Source organism: Lepidochelys kempii, chromosome 12 (genome assembly GCF_965140265.1).
Source record: "Lepidochelys kempii isolate rLepKem1 chromosome 12, rLepKem1.hap2, whole genome shotgun sequence".
Classification (NCBI taxonomy): Eukaryota; Metazoa; Chordata; order Testudines; family Cheloniidae; genus Lepidochelys; species Lepidochelys kempii.
In genome coordinates, this window is record NC_133267.1 from 42,083,702 (window position 1) to 42,099,568 (window position 15,867).

The 15,867-nt window shown below is 46.0% G+C and overlaps 1 protein-coding gene across 2 annotated transcripts in view; it reads left to right on the top strand.

Moving 5' to 3' along the window:
* Positions 1-5,526: 5,526 nt before the first annotated feature.
* ZFHX3 (zinc finger homeobox 3) overlaps positions 5,527-15,867 on the top strand; it is a 283,639-nt gene continuing 273,298 nt past the window's right edge. Inside the window, exon 1 of one of the 2 annotated variants that reach the window (XM_073308352.1) lies at positions 5,527-5,613. The gene's annotated coding sequence lies outside the window, so the exon portion shown is untranslated. Of the gene's footprint in view, positions 5,614-5,874; positions 6,311-15,867 lie in introns of those variants that run through there. The other variant, XM_073308351.1, reaches the window with a different exon arrangement.

A 15,867-nucleotide genomic window follows, 5' to 3' on the forward strand; every position in this document is an offset into this window, starting at 1 on the left:
TCACTCCAGAAATCTCTCTCTCGAAATCCTACAACATGTATTCCTCCAGAAGAAATACATACATCCCTCGAGCGTATCCATCTCTCAGCAATAAAGGAACTCGGCCTCCTGTCCATTAAACAATACACGCATACATGCCTCCAGAAGAAATTCATACATCTGCTAGAATTGCTCAGCAGTGCGTCTCTCTCTAGCCCTCTGTTTATCTCTTTAGCCCTGCTGTATTTCTGCATCCCAACAATGAATGTGCTGCTGTTGGCATATCCCTTTCCATGCTGCTTGCTAAATGTATGTATATGGACACAATGCATCAGATCACTTCAGTGGCTTGCATAACTCTTTTGCAAGCAAATGCTTTTGATTATTTGTGCTGTTTCGTATCCTTTGGAACCCCTAAATTAATGCACCAGCTTGATCTATTTCATGTTAGTTAACCTTTCCCCCCATCCCTCTCTGCATTCAACTTGATATAAACAAACTCTTAAATAAAAAACAAAACAAACAAACAACCAAAGCATTGTGTAGGTAAACTAAAATAAACGCTGAGAATAACAGACCCTTCCCAACTCTTAGTGCTAAGGTTTGATTGCAGATTTCCATTGCAAACTGGAAATCTGACAAATGCCTTCAAATTGACCTGTATTTTCACAATGCACACTGTGTTTAAAATGAGTGGCAGACTTTATCACTTGGAGCTACTTCAAGGACTCTGGGCTTCTGTTGTATTCTGATTCTTTAAACATATTTCCAAGAAGCAGAAAATCAACAATTCATATTATGGACTTTTTCTAAACTGGGTTACATTTTACAATGGGTTATTGTCTTATTTAAACAGGAATTTAAAAAAAAAACAGCTTGGAACTTTTCCCTTCACATGCAGGCATCATTATCATGAACTGCTCCTTAGGGCTGATGGATTGGAAGATATAATAGGTCTTTTCTGTCTTCAGCATCAATGACTTCCCTCTCACCCAAAACATTAGAATAAGTAGTATTCAACCAGTTTGGGGTTCTGTTTTAAATTGTGGCATGGTTGTGGCTCCCCGCTAACTCCTTGCATTCATTTGATTTCACGGGGGCCATACCCGGATTTGTCCCACTCATGCTTCAGGAAGAACCTTGTTCATCCCAGACTGTTGGGTAGCCAAGCTGCATTTCCACAGAAGGACCCTGCCGCCGTAGAAGACAGAGGGACCTAGAATCATGCCCCAAGTCTGTTCACCATGGATAACTACCATTCATCTGGGAGCTCAGTCAGCAGAAAACCATAACCAATGTGTCAGGCATTAAGCAGTTTCCAGCCAGTGTGTTCCTAAAACTCTTTAGTTTTCATGCAACTTTTTAAACGAAAGCAAATTTTGTAAATATATTAGTCTTAAGTTGTACAAAACACTGTTTTTAGTTCCATCAGTGCAAAATAGATAAATGCAATGGTATACTGCTACATACATATCCCTCAGATATGCAGGTCAAAAAATTAGATGGACAAACAGTTTGTATTTCTTGATGCAATTATTCACATGTTGTTTTTCTGCATGAAAACAGTTACATTTTGGAAGTCTTACAAGGCGAGTTTGAGAGCTTTCCGTTAAGTACATTAGATATCCAAACAAAAGATTAAATACTTTTATATTCATGTAAAGGTGTGTATATAAATAAAATGGAGGCAGCCCTACTGACTCTGCAGTTGGGGTTATGTTGATTTCCACTTAAAAACCCAAGACTAAAACTGATATTTTATACTTTAATGATAGAATTTAGTCTCCAAACGCTTTAGAGAACTGAATTTTCTAATTACTATTACCAATCTGTACATATAAAATTTACTATATGCCATTTGTAACCATTATCTACAGCTATTTCAATATCCTTTAGTCAGATTTCTGTGTTTGCATAAGGGTTTAATAACTGCAGGACAGTTCAGATGACGCAGTAGGCTCTGCACAACCTCTGTATACTGAAAAGGGGAACTCTTCCGTTTTTTCTTCTATTTCTCCTTGTCTATCCTATTGGTAAGGCCAGGGGAGGAATATATCTCCTCATCTTGGTCTAGCCTTGTTTCTCTCCCCAGCTCCCTTAATTCCCTTTGCCTCATCTTCTGCCCTTTCCAGAGGCAGAAGGAAGGCATCTTAGGACTTGACCCCAGAGCAGAGCTGCTTGTGACTGGACCTGACTCTGGGAGGAAAAAGAGGAAGAGTGCAACCCTCTCCCCTTGCTTTGCTGCTTAACCCTTTAGTTACTCAGAAACGGATAAGTAGCATTACTGCCTCTAACCCCAGCTGTGCTGCTGCCCTCTTCCTTTTCTGGGCACTTCGGATCACTTAGAAAGCACAGAAGAACAAGAATGCAGGAGCACTGAGAGACTGTCACAGGCGGGAAGAGAGAGAGCAGCAGAGCCTGAGGAATACCACAGAGTAGCCAAAAAGAAGGATGTTTGGTTAGTGTTAAGTACCCAGACATATGCACTTCGGCATGTTTGCATTTATGGAACTATACGTTTTCATAGGAAGTGAATGGACAGCAACACAGGGCTAGACTGCACAGAGAAATGTACATGTCTAAGAGGGTGTGTGCATGTATGTTATTTCTAAGGCACCTATCACCATAGTATGTGGTATTAGACTTCCTTGCCCCTTATCACCAGGTTTACTTTCTCCTGTACCCTGGAGAAAAATGTGCACACAGAGAATGGGTCCTGCCTGACTGTCCCACTACATCTACAACCTTTGGAGAAAATAGACTCTTCTTAAAAAACTGTACTGGAAATGAGCAGGCAATTGTTGCCTTTATTCTGTTCTCCTAGCTTCACCAGCATTGAAACAATTTGTTTTATATTCACAAAGAATGACAGCTACAAATTCTGTATACCTCTACAGACAGCACATGGAGCAGCCTTGCAAAATTCTGCTTGCCCAAGGCAAGTAGGAATATATATATATTTTGTTTTTGAGAGGCAAGTTATTTTTTTCAGTTATCCTCAGAGTAAGAGGGGGCAAAAAGATCTTTGTGCAGGGACAGGTAAATTTCCATGACTGTTCCACAAGGCTGACAAAAGTACATGCTTGCATTCATATACTTATTGATGTGTGTAAATTCACAAACAACATACAGGCAAATAGTTACATACCCTCTATGCATACCTCTGAGTTTTCATAATTTACAAATTAAATTATATACCAATTTAAATGCCCATTTTCTTATATCTCACAAACATCCAAAAATAGCAAAATACCTTTATTAATTTACCAGATAATAGCGGTTCTTTGGATTTCTAGCATTCCTTCCCCTTTTCTACTAAAATTGTGAAGACTCCAAAATTACCACCTCAATATTAAATAATGCATGGTAGGCAGGTTTAGAGAATTAAAAATACAAATATTGACTAGTTTTAGCATGCAGTTCATTATATTACAATTTGAAATCCATCTATATTCAGAATCTCCCAAATGGAAACAACAACTGCAACTGGATTCCTTGTTCCGTACACTAAAAATCAGGAGGTTTTTATTTATTTTGGTTACTATTTTTTAAAATATAAAATTACTGACATTTTTAAAGCCTCTCTAGGTGTTCAAGGAGGAAGACATAATTTGGCTGCATTTTTTTCAACAAAACTAACATTTACACAGGTTCTTGGAGACGGAGAAAAAGGGGAAAAAAAAAGAAACATTAAATTTTAGACTGTTTTTTGCCTGGCCCATCTCCTAAAAATTCAAATGCTAGGTTCCCTCTAGTCAGCTACATTTTACAGTGACATGGGGCTGGGGAAAAAGAGCGATTAACTGTTGCAAATGGAAAGTTTAGATAATCACAAATGGAACAAATTGAAAGCAAAAATGTTACCGTAACAATAAAGAAATATTTAATCAAAGCCCAGGTTCTGTGGGGACTGAAGGAATGCTACATCCTTGCCTTAAAAAAAAAAAAGGGGGGGGGAGAGAAGAGAGAAAAGAGAGAGAAAGCAAGCAAGAAAAAAGGCAGAGGCAGAGCCGCCTCCTGTAGCTCCCCATTGTCCAGGGCTATAGAGAGCCCCAGAATGGCATTAACCTCACAAAAGGCACATTGTGCTGGGGACAAAAACAGCCCCTTCTTCTACAATAACTTTTAGCTTTTTATTTTTAGAAAATGACAAAGCTTTTGCAGCAATGGCTGGTGAAACCTGTAGCCCGATTTCCAGCGAGGCTGGACTTGGCTTTATTGATCAGCTGTCCCGCCTGGAAAAGCAGCCAGGAAAGTTTGAATGGGAACTCGATGTTGGTTCCTGGAGAGGAAAGCCCCGATTTGTTAAACTGAGCTTTCTGCATAAAGAGAGTTTTATTCCCCAGCGAGGGTCGCGGTGAGCCCGGGGGATTCCCGAGCCGGGCCAGGCACGCGTGGCGGGGCAGAGGAATTAAAGGCTCCCCGCAGCCTGCGCCCCCGAACTCGCCTCCCAGGGCGCAGGGAGTCGGGCGGCTGCTCGCGGGACACGCGTGCAAGGGGCTGCGAGGCTGCTAATTCCGCGGGCGAAGTTACACAAGTGCATCCTTGGCGTGAAAGCTCCGGCCGCAGCTGGGCGCGGAGGCTCGGGCCGGAGGGACACGGCGGGCTCTGCCTGGCTGGGCGCTCGGGCTGGGGGCAGGTAGGGTCCGCGGCTGCCGCCGCCCTGCGCGGCGCTCTCCTGGGGCCGGGGAAGGGCCGGCTCCGCGCCGGGCCCGCGGCGCTCCCCGGAGCTCGCCCTGCCTCTGCTCCTACCCCTAGAGACGGAGAAAGTTGCGCTTCTTTCCCGCTGCAACTTTCCCAGCTCCTCGCGGGAACTTCCCGGCGCTGGGTGCCCCGGCCCTGGCGGCGCGGCGCGGCAAGCGCGGGGCGGGGCGGGCCTGGCCGGGCAGGTGGCCCCCGAGCGCGGCCCGCCGGGCAGAGCGGGAGCCGGTCAGCGCCGCCGCGGGCGCGGGAGCCGCGGCCCAGCCCCCTCCGGCGCGGCGGCCCCCCCGGGTCCTGCGGGCCCCCCCGGGTCCTGCGGGCCCCCCCGAGCGGCGCCGGGCCGGCCCCATGCCCCAAGTTTCGCTGCGCCGCCGCCGCCGCCGCGCTGCTCCCCCCGCCCGCTCGCTCGCTCGCTCGCTCCCTCCCCCGCCGCCTGGGCTGAATCTTATTGATCCAGAAGGTGGCTAATTAGCCCTTCCCGTCGTGCCTGGGTAATGAGGCACATGCGCACTGCACTAATCAGCCATTTTTTGCAGGAAACTAATTAGCAGAATAAAGATCCAAAGAGTTTTTTTTCTTCCCAATCATCAGATCTGAGTCCGGGCGCTTCCTGCTCCGGCGACCGCCAGCCCCGCCGCCCGCTCCGCCCCGAGCGCCGCTGCTGCTGCTGCCGCCCGTGGCCCCCTCTCTCCGGGGGGCTGCAAACTCCCCGACAACGATGCTGCTGCTGGGCAGCGGCGGCGGCGGCGGCGGCTCCTGCTCGGCTCCGGCTGCTGCCTCCTGCTCCCGCTGCTGCTGCCCCGGGCTCCTCCTCGGAGCGCGCCGCTCCTGCCGCTGCCGCCGCGGCAGCCTGCATGGGATCCGTGGCCCCCGCGCCGCCGCCGCCGCCCGGGATTAAAGCGCCGCCGCCGCCGCCGCCGGAGAAGCGACCGTGTAAGTGGCAACTTTCCTGCCCGGTCCCCCGCTCGGGCTCCTCCTGCTCGGGGCGCTCGGGCTGCTTTGCATGGGGCTGGTCCTGCCCCCCGCCCTCCCGCTCCCACCCACCCAGCTCGGAGCCCGCAGCAAACTTTGTGCCGCCCGCTGTCCGGGAGCCCCGCCGGGGACCGAGCCGGCCGGCCGGCCGGGGCGCTGCCCCGGGACACGCTCCGCGCCGGCCCCCGCGATCGCCGCCGCTAGCTCCGTCCGCGGCCGGCCCGCCGCGCTCTTCTCCGGCTGCCGCTCGCAGGTGTCTCGGGCTCGGGGATGGCTCCGGCTCCGGCTCAGCGAGCCCCAGGAGGCGGGGGACTCGCCTGCTCCCGAGGAGATGCCCGGCGCCCATGGACTGCTGCGTGCCCGGCGGCGCCCCGGCGGCGGGGCCCAGGGACAATGGCAGCGAGCGAGGAGCGGGGATCGCCTGCCCGGGGCTGGGGTGACACCGGCGGGGCCGCTCAGCTCCGCGGCGGAGCAGGAGCGCGCCCGGGGCGCAGGGTTAGGCTACGAATTGCACCCCGCAGAAATTCACTTCGGGACAGGAGCGGGCTCCCGGGCTCGGCTCGGTGCCCCCGAGATTTTTGTCTCGTGCTCGGGTTTGCTCTTTTTGAAGAGTGCTTGGGGAGGGACAGGAACTTGGTCGGAGTGGTTTAAAATCCAGGTTTGTGGGGGACAAGGAGAGCATTGATCAGAATAATCTGCATAATCGATAGGGCAATGTGCTGAAATCGTGTCCCTCCATTTACTGTAAATTTCTCTAATCTCTGCCGCGAGACTGCCCGAGTGCAGCTTCCCTCTTCCTAGTGTGCATTTAATTGCAATCCAGCACCCCCGACTTTACTGCTCGGCTCTCTGCAACTGTCACTGGGAAGGAGACACACTTTGTCTGCCTCACTTTCAAATTCCGTCCCTTTACTTTTCTCTTCAGTGGCTTTTTTGTGTGTATTTTTTCCGGGTAGGTGTTGAGAGGTTTAATAGGAGATGTCTTTAAACTCGGCCAGTTCCTGAATGTGGATTAATGTAGTTTGCTAGTCTTTCAAATGAACAATAACACTTCCTAGGATCCCGTCTCTGTTAATCTAGGGTTAGATTTCTGCTGTGTTAAATGTCCTATAATTCTGTACAATTAATACACCAAAGAGCAATTTAAAAATATTTTAATTTTTTTTAAAAATTGTTCCAATGTAGACACCATTCCATCCTTGTTGCCAGTCCCTTTAATCCTGCTGCCTTAGGTGAATTTGTGTTTGGGATATATTTTGAAAGAGAAGTTCAGTTTAGTCTAGTTACCACTTTAATAAAATAAAAGTGTACATGGAGCTAGTTTTGAAGATTGTGGTTAGGGGGATGGGAGAGGTGAAGGCAGAAAATGCCACTGTAGGCCAATCCCTCCTTTCTCAGTTTCAGTTTTTAATTACTTAATGCTGAATTGCACAGTGCTTATCTAAATATTTGCAAATGCTCTTTCCTATTGATTCCTCTGAATAAACTGTCCTCCTTCGCTTCAGAGCGGAGGTGATTCATGCTTTTTTAAAATGAAATCTCTAGAGCGGTATGTGTATATTTTAGTGTATAAAAACACACACATTTTAGTTTTAATTTATAAATTGGGGGTGTGTTTTTTGAAACTGTGTTAAACTCTTTTTGGGCTCTGGGAAAGATTTGTTTCTCTTTTGAACTGTGCTTGAAGCTGGCCTTTGGTAGATCCAGGACTTGGTGTGTACATGTACATCTCTGCCTGCTCGCTTCTTCTCTCTCTCTTGTTTAATATGGAGCAATTTTCTGGAGGCTCAGTGACTCCCTCCTTGGGGTCACATTGAGTTCGAATCTCACTGAAGGTGCAGGAATCCTGCAATGGGTGAAGTAAGAGAATAGAAAGAATGGGGTCAAGTTGGTTCCTTAGAGGCCAAAACTCCCATAGCTGCCTTTATATTATAAATAAATAAATTAAATAAAATTAGCTTCCCCCCCCTCCCCCGCCATGTTACAAATTGCAGTCTCCCCTTTCAGGTATTTGCTTTACAGCTTAAAGCTTCTCCCCCTTCTGCCCTCAGCCAACACCCCCCCCGAACCCCCCCAAAAATGGAGTGGGGAGAAGGGGAAAAAAATAAGTTGAGTTTAGGCAAATAATGTTCAGTCTCCATATCCTATTACAAAGCACTTTGAATATGCAAGACATCACACAAGACCAGTTATTCCAGTTACAACAAACTTAAAAAAAGAGAAAAAGGAAAGGCAGGTTTAGATGGACTCTCTCGCACTAACAAATTACATATTTAAAGCTCTCTTTAATTTTTTCCCGTAATCGCATAGTATCAATGCTTTTTTTTTTTTTTTTTTTTGGATGTCTTGTTCTTTCATTACAATCTTTCAGCCGAGTTTAGGAAGATTGCTGCAAGCAACACGTTTTCTGTAGTTTTGTTCCTGTATCTTGGAGGAGAGTTGGCAGGCATTCTGTGGTTTGCAGTTACACAATATGTTATCATGTTTTTAATCACTAAATCATTGCAGTGGTTATAGATTTACAGTCTTAGGGTATTACAGAGGAGAAACAGAGGCTATATGTATTTATATGTATGAGTGTGTCTGTGTGTTTTGTGAACTTTTAAATTGTATTGTTTTTCTTTTGTTTTCTGAAAGAGAAGAAAGTTTATATTTTTGTGCCAAGTCTCCCCACGTGCTTCAAAAAAGTTTGTAAAATCTTCTGATCCCAACAGAGCAGGAATTCTAATATTAGTATACGAGATGTTATGTGAAATGTTGGCGTTAAACTAACATCGTGGTTGGGGTTAGCGAAAGGCAGTCAAGCTGTTCTCTTGTTTTAATATTAGCCACCTGCATTGGGATTTGGCACTTATTGGAAATGGTAATGTGGGGAAGAAGGACCCATGTTTTGTAGATGTCCGTGACCTAGTGTGTCATGTCATTGGTAGCCCACTTTCTGCTTCTGTTTTCATATTATTATGTAACAGAATCCTTGGTAGCATTAAAAATTCAGTATTACAAGCTGATTGTAATGCTCCCTCATTAGGGAGAACTGTCTGGCCCTGTATTAAGTGAAACACGGAGCATGGCTTTTAGATTCTAAACATCAATAAATATTAAGTATCAGCAGAGGAAAAAATAAAGTTAGCTGGGCTTTTGGCCCCTTCGTAGTTCTCTCCCCCTCCCTACCCCACCATATTTGTCTGTCTGTCTTTTATTGTGAGCTAGATATCTGCTTTCCATTGGTGACTTTTTCTGTCTTTCTTGAGAGAGGTCTCTTGTATACACAAAAGGTTTGGAAGTTTGTTTTGTTTTGATCTGTATTAAACAGGTCCTTCAGTTTGCTGATGTCATTTCCTTTCATATTTGAGTTGTTTGTTGTGCCTCCCCGCCCCCCTTCTCAGCTGGAGCCTAGGGCAATGTGGGGAAGTGCAGCAGCGGACGAAGTAAGTTCTGGGTTCAAAGGCTGAGGGTCGTATGGTGCCTTTTCGTCATTCTCTGTTTTGCCTGCTTGGAAAGAGGCTCCAATCCCAATATCTGGTTAAATGCTCAGACATCAGCTTTCTGTGGCCTGTCCATGGGCTGCAGTGGCAGGCGATGATTCATCTCAATTTCCTTTTCGTGCTCGATCCCCTTTTTAATGCCTTTAATACTCCCCTCTGCCCCTCCCCCCCACCTTTCCTCCCCCCCCCCCCCAAAAAAAAAAAAAGTTCTGACAACTGCAATTCACTTGCAAATCTGAGGCCAGCATTAGTGGGGCTCCTGCTGTGAAAAGAACGAAAGTGTTTCAAGTTTTTTTTCCCCCTGTCGCTTTATTTCTGTTCTTCATCTCCAGTTAAACATTTTTAAGTGGCTTTTTCCTTTCCTTGGTCAGTTGACTGACTTCAGAGGTATGGGCCCTGTTCTCCTGATGTTACTAACGTTGCGATATAGCTCAGTTCTCTCCTCTGCAAGCATTCTTCAGTCTGTAACAAAAACAAACAAACATAGGAAAGAGGAGGAAGAAAAAGAAACCAAATTTCTAACGGCAAAGGTTTTTTTTTTTTTTTTTTTTTTTTTTAAATGTCTAGTTATATTCGGAAAGGAGTGGCCATTCGTCTGTTTGCTTCAGGTTTTCTGTATCCAAGCTGGGGTGAAAAATGAGCCAGCATTGACACTTGGCCTAATGTGAAACCCTGGGTAACCTCTTTCCCCTTCTATGGCTCTGGCCTTTTGTTCCTGGAGAACTGAGCTAAGGTGCTTTTCACTCGGACCAAAGGCAGCACGAGAAGTCTCCCTGTGTGCCTAGCGCCTTTGGATGGCCTCCTCATGGTTATTGTCAGAGCAGAGTCTAGGAAACAATCGCTTTGGCGAGACATAAACGCAAAAACATTTGTCCATCTTTTAATCTCTTTGTTTTAGGATTTTTTTAATCTCGTTCTTTAAATTTCACCATTTCAGTTTGTGTCTTGAGAGAGACGAGTGGAACAACATGAAGCAGATTTACCGTAGGCCAGGCCAGCAGTTGAACAGATTCAGTAGAAATTCCTAAATCCTAAACTGATGCACATATGGCTGACTGCATTCGTGTCTCTGTTAACACTTTCTTCAACTTTTTAAAATAAAAATGTTGTTCTGAAAAAGCAAAAAATGACGTAAGACTGTTATTTGAACTTGATTTAGTATTTTATAGGCACCATTTTTTACTATATTTTACTGCACATACACCACACCCCCGTCAGTTCTAAGCTTGCTTGTCTGTACTGGAAGAATTATTAGGCAACCATCTTATTCTAGGTTGTACTCTGGCTTGTATGAATAGTGTTTCTGATATAGTCATTTAATTAATTATAAAGGTGTCTTAACACATACTGCACATAGGAGAGAGCGGCTCTTTTTAGAAAAGAGTAATTACAACCCCCCCAAACCTCTTAAGGCTCTTAACTTTGTTTTTTAATGTAATACCACCTGCCTTTGTGTGGTTTGTATGACGCTGAATATAAACTGATGCATCAGATGGGAGAGATAGTCCATGAACAAAGCAGGAGTCCGATTTTCCCCTCCTTCTCCTCCCCCCCCCCACCTTAATATATCTGCATCAGTTGGGATGCTGTATTTAGAGGTCTGTCAGCTTTTCTGTTATGAACTCTTAAATTTTGCAGGTTGTACCATAGAAAAGCCTCCCCACGGCTAAGATGAGGTGTTCACATTGTATGAAAGGCTATTCTGTTTTTTTTTCTTTTGTTTTCCTATAATTCAACCTCTTCTCCCCCTTCCCCTTCCCTCCTCCACCCCCCATTTGGAATTGTACTGTAGTCCATTAGTCCCTTATAGGAGATTTATACTTCTGTATTTTGAGGTGAGGAAAAGAGAACCAGGTGAAAGAAATTCTTCTAGTAACAGACTGTTTTCAGCACCTGCACAGAGCTTCCTCTGCTTCCTTCTCTTCCTTTTCTGCCATTTTAAACTTGGATAGGATTTTTAATCTGTGGAACTAACATTGCCACGATAGAGTTGTTGAGGGCTGTCGTGTCAGGAGAATGGGAATCCAAACATCTGTGCGTAGGCCTCCGCACAGCAGACTCTCTAATGGTTTTGACGGAGCTGTTGTGGTCTGTTGTCTGGAAAATCTGCATTCTACGTAGTGCCCGAGGGGGGCCTCGGTACCACAGACCGTAATGTGTACCTAAATATAACTGCCTAGGCACAATGGGGTGAGATAAGGGCAGAACAAGAAGCTCAACTGAATGTCTGCCTCTTGTTTTGTCCCTGATTTACAATTCGTGTGTGTGGTTTTTTTTAAGTGTAGCAAAGGGTTCACAAGAATAAATATATTCTACTCAGTTATATAAGAAAAAAGCACATAGCTAAGGTTTCCCTTTTAGATGAAAATGGGGGCGCTCCTACTCATTGTCCCTTTTTTCAGGAATTCTGTCTGCCCTCGGTGAGAGAATGCAGACAGGTTATGTGTACTCATTGCATATGTGTGAAGAAACCTGGCTGGCACAGTTTTATCTGGGTAACTTACCAGTTAGCTGAGCCTCTGAAGCGGTAAGTCTCCCATTTCGGGGGCATGCGGAGCCAGCATCTCTTGTTAAAACGATTGTATTTAGCTGGTGTCAGTTCATGTGTGCATCCACACGCAGCTGGGTCAGTTTCTAAAGAACTGGAACTGGAGAGGAGTGACCATTTCCAATACTATTGTTTTTTTGTTGGTTCTGCAGGACAGAAAATGTCTGTCTGTTGGTGCAGGGGAGGTGAAGTGTGTATCGCCAGAGCAACCACAGTTTAAGGAGCAGCGGTGTGTTCCAGACCAGGTGTACACTGTGTATATATTTTCAGAGAAAGGGTGAAACGTACGGGTAAAGTTCAGTCTTGTTTGAAATGATGTTTTGATTCAGGGGTGTCGGAAGGGGGGAGACCTGCTGACTGATTCTGTAATGGGAGCAGCACAGCGTTCAGATTACCTGCCTGCTTCTGCGTGTAGCCCAGAGTGTTGCTCGTAGCAAAGTGTTCTGTGTCCAGGGGGATCTCAGGTTATTTGGGTTCCTGTTAGTTAGGTCTGAGGTGGAAGAAGCAGGTTCTGGTAGCCATTGTTAAAGACGTTCTCTTTTGCTGCTAAATCTTGATGTTTACGTGGCTCTCCAGGTGTCTCTGTGTTGCTCTTGAATTCATTATTATATTTAAGATGTTTAACTGTTAATTGTCTGGTTTTTTTGGTGTTATCAAATTACAAACATGCTCCTTGTTAAAGCAAAGCAGCAAAATTAGATTTTTCAGCACACAAACATTTTCTTATGGTCCTTAATTAACTGTACAGTTTGTGTTCCCAGGAAGGTGGAAAGTGCAAGCCCAGAGTACTCAGGCTTTAAAGTTTCATGTTTCAGAAGAGAGGTGAGATTTGAGGGAGGAGGCTCTGGTCTTTCTCTGTTTCTTTGGGAAGGGGTGAGGTTTGGGGTGTTGGTGATAGTAATACTGTGTGTTGCAGTCTATCCATAGAAAATCCCCCCCCCCCAAGTGTTTTCATAAAGACGTTTCCGCTTTGCGGTATGTTTAGTCTTTTCAGAACCGTAACTTTGGTATGAATACACCTGTTGAAAAGTAATCTCCTAGGACTGAATAGAAACAGGCGTGTCCTGGGAAGTCTCAGCTCACTGGAGTACTGTTTTTCCTCTAAAAAGAAAAGGAGTACTTGTGGCACCTTAGAATACTCCTGACCTATTCTGTCCCTCCCAGTGCACTGATAACCTAGGGTAGTTGTCCCTGCTTCTGGAGGTGTTGGCTGGCTAGGACATGGGTAGAATCACCACCACTCTGGAATAAAATGCAGGGGCTTCCTTCTAGGGGCTTGCCTGGTGTCTGTACCAGAGACTGTTTGCTTCTTCTAGCTAATGATAAACAAATTACAAAACAGCTTGTTAGGTAACAGAGTTTTAACACCTCCCTTCGCGCCCCCCCCCCATATTGTAACCATTCTTTAGCGTGTGCAAAAGTACTAATACACGTATATGAACTCAGAGCCATCTCAGCATGTATACCAGATGTTCTGGTGAGGAGCGTGGGATAAATCCCTGCACAGATTGCTGGAGTATCTGAGCACCTGCGTTGTTGCTATCCAGTGAGGTGCCCATAGCTTTTTGTTTTCTCTCTGTATGATGCATTACATACAGTCATAAAAGCAGAATACACGGGCAGGCACTTGGGAAGCCTGAAAGGGTTGCAGTCAGATGAAATACTGAAGGGGACAGTGCGGGATTTGGCCTGCCAAAGGTATCTTCCGTGCTGAAGTGACGTGTACCTGAAAGATGTGGCTGTAAGTCTAGAGTCTGAGGTGGGAGGTTGGAGGCAGAAGACCACTACTGTTCTAGGCAATACAGGAAACAGAACTGCACTGATTTTGTTGACGTAGGTTTGTGTGTGTGCTGCCAACTAGATTGGTTATGTTATCCTCATGTTTTATTTATTTCATTTGCATTGCAGGAGTGCCCCTCGGAGTCCCGCTCATACGTCAGGACCCAATGTGCTAGGCATTGTTACAAATGCATAACAGAGATGGTCCCTTCCCCCAGACTGTTCACAATTGAAGCTCCTGCTGTCTGGTTACCGAGATTGTAGGATGAGGCCCTAGTCCCTTTTAGAAGAGTGAAGACTTTTATTTGAAAGCATGAAACATCAGTGCATGCCGGTAAAAGCCAGTTCCAGCTGAGTTGAAGCAGTGTGTACTGTGCTGTTGGTCAGGCCAGGAGAAGCCTGCTAATGGTTGACACTAGGCATCCACGAGCCCCTCCTGGTTCCAGCGAGGGGTCCATCCCCAGGCTGAAGTGGATTTGTGCCGGCATGGCTTGTGTTTTTGAGAGGCTGCGTGCTCGCTGAAGAAGCGCGAGAGCTCCTGGCTGCTGTGTATCCAACGTCCTTGCGTGCGTTTCCGATTAGCCGCCCCTTACTGTGCCAGACAGAACTGTAGATGTCAGGCTTTGCACAGAAAGGAGAGCAAGGCAGGGAGGGCGAGGGAGAGACAAGCCTACAAGCAGCAGGGCTGTGAGTTTCAAATTAACCTTCTGCTTTGTTGATGTCTAACGTGAAGCCCCCCTTCCCCTCAGCCCCCTCCCAGTGCAGTGCACGTTGGCAAATTGTGAGAGTCTGTCTTAATTTACATAAAGCTATTACAAGAGGCTGGGCAGCAGGAAGACTGCGTTCAGGCGGTGGCCCTCTGGGGGACGGCAATCGGAATGCCTTGTGCTGAATGGCAAGTCCAGCAGCGCTCGCAGGCAGGCAGTCGGGGGAGGGGAGTTTCCCTTCCAGAGACGGTTTGTGGCATGGGGGATTTGACCATCTTTCTTTCAACACGATCGTAGCAGCTGACTATGGAAAAGACCTGCTAGATTATCGTATCCCATGCAGGATTGCTTCCTACAGGATATTTTTTATACTATGTTGTCCAATTCAGTTTTAAGTAATGGGGATTCCACCCTTTCATTTGGGAGACGATTCCACAGCCTTAAAACATCCACTCCTAGAAAGTTCTTTCAGATGTTGAGCCTAAGTCTTCCCTTTCTGAATTTCACCCCTTTACTCTTAGTTATATGCATTCCTATCCTGAGTTCTTTCCCCTCCCTTCCATTTGCATCTTTCAAATACCTGTAGGCTGTTAGAGATGCAGATTACTGATGAGCATGGATTTGAAGTCAGGAATGCCCAAGCCTAGTCATGATGCTGACTTTGGGCCAGTCACTTAACCATTGTGCCTCAGTTTCCGTCTATAAAATGAGATAAAACTTAGTTCTGTCACAGAACTGTAGTAAGGGTTAATGATAGAAGATCTGTAATCTGCATTGAACAGGGAAAGCACTTTATGTCCCATCCCCTTGCCATTTCTGTTGCTTTGCTCTGAATAGCCTCCAGTTTGTCAGTGCTGTTCTAGTGGTCAGGTGCTTGGAATTAGCAGTATTCTAGGTGTGCTCAGACTAGAGTTATTTAGAGAAGGGAGCCATAACATGCATTTGAGTCTGAAGCTATTTCTCAGCTTCATAATCTTCTCTTATCGTCTAAATAATTCCACGTATTGGGGGCTTTATGGATTTGTATTCTTTCAGCTTGGAAAAGAGAGCAGGCCAGCTAGTGTAGCAGGTTTGGGGTCTGTGTTGGTAAGAGTGAGTCCCAGGGAAAACATCTGCTCACAGAGCTGAAGAAGTTGCTCAGGGTCTGTTTTGCCTTTCAGATAGAAAATGACTGTAGACTAAGATCTCCTAGTCTAGTCTTGTTAGCTTTCCTCCGCGTCTCTTACCTTGCTGCAGTCACGGCTGCCACTACCTCCATTCCTGGGGCCTCATTCCGCAGGACCATTATAGACATGCCTGGGGCTCTGGTTTAATTGACCTTTATTTTGGAATGGGGTGGGATATGAATCTCCTTCTGGTCTGAGCAGCTGTGCTAGATTTTTATTGGATCATACTTGTTAGTATGTGTTGCCTCATCTAGTGGAAAGAGGGCAATGACAGTGGCAGTAAAATACTTGTACCATGATAGCAGTTATGGTGTGGAGAGGAGTGGATGTGCACATCTGGCAAAGGTGAAAGGTTCATGTCTAATCCAGAGGGGCTGTCTGAAGGGCCTATTTCCCTGCTGTGGGGAAGGGGATTGCTTTGGAATCCATGCTTTACCACTGCAGAAATGTCATCTGTAATCTATTCTGCTCCCAGTGGTTCCTGGTGTGTAAATTCTACATGCAGAGGTGTCTGGGTTAGGAGAGCCAGT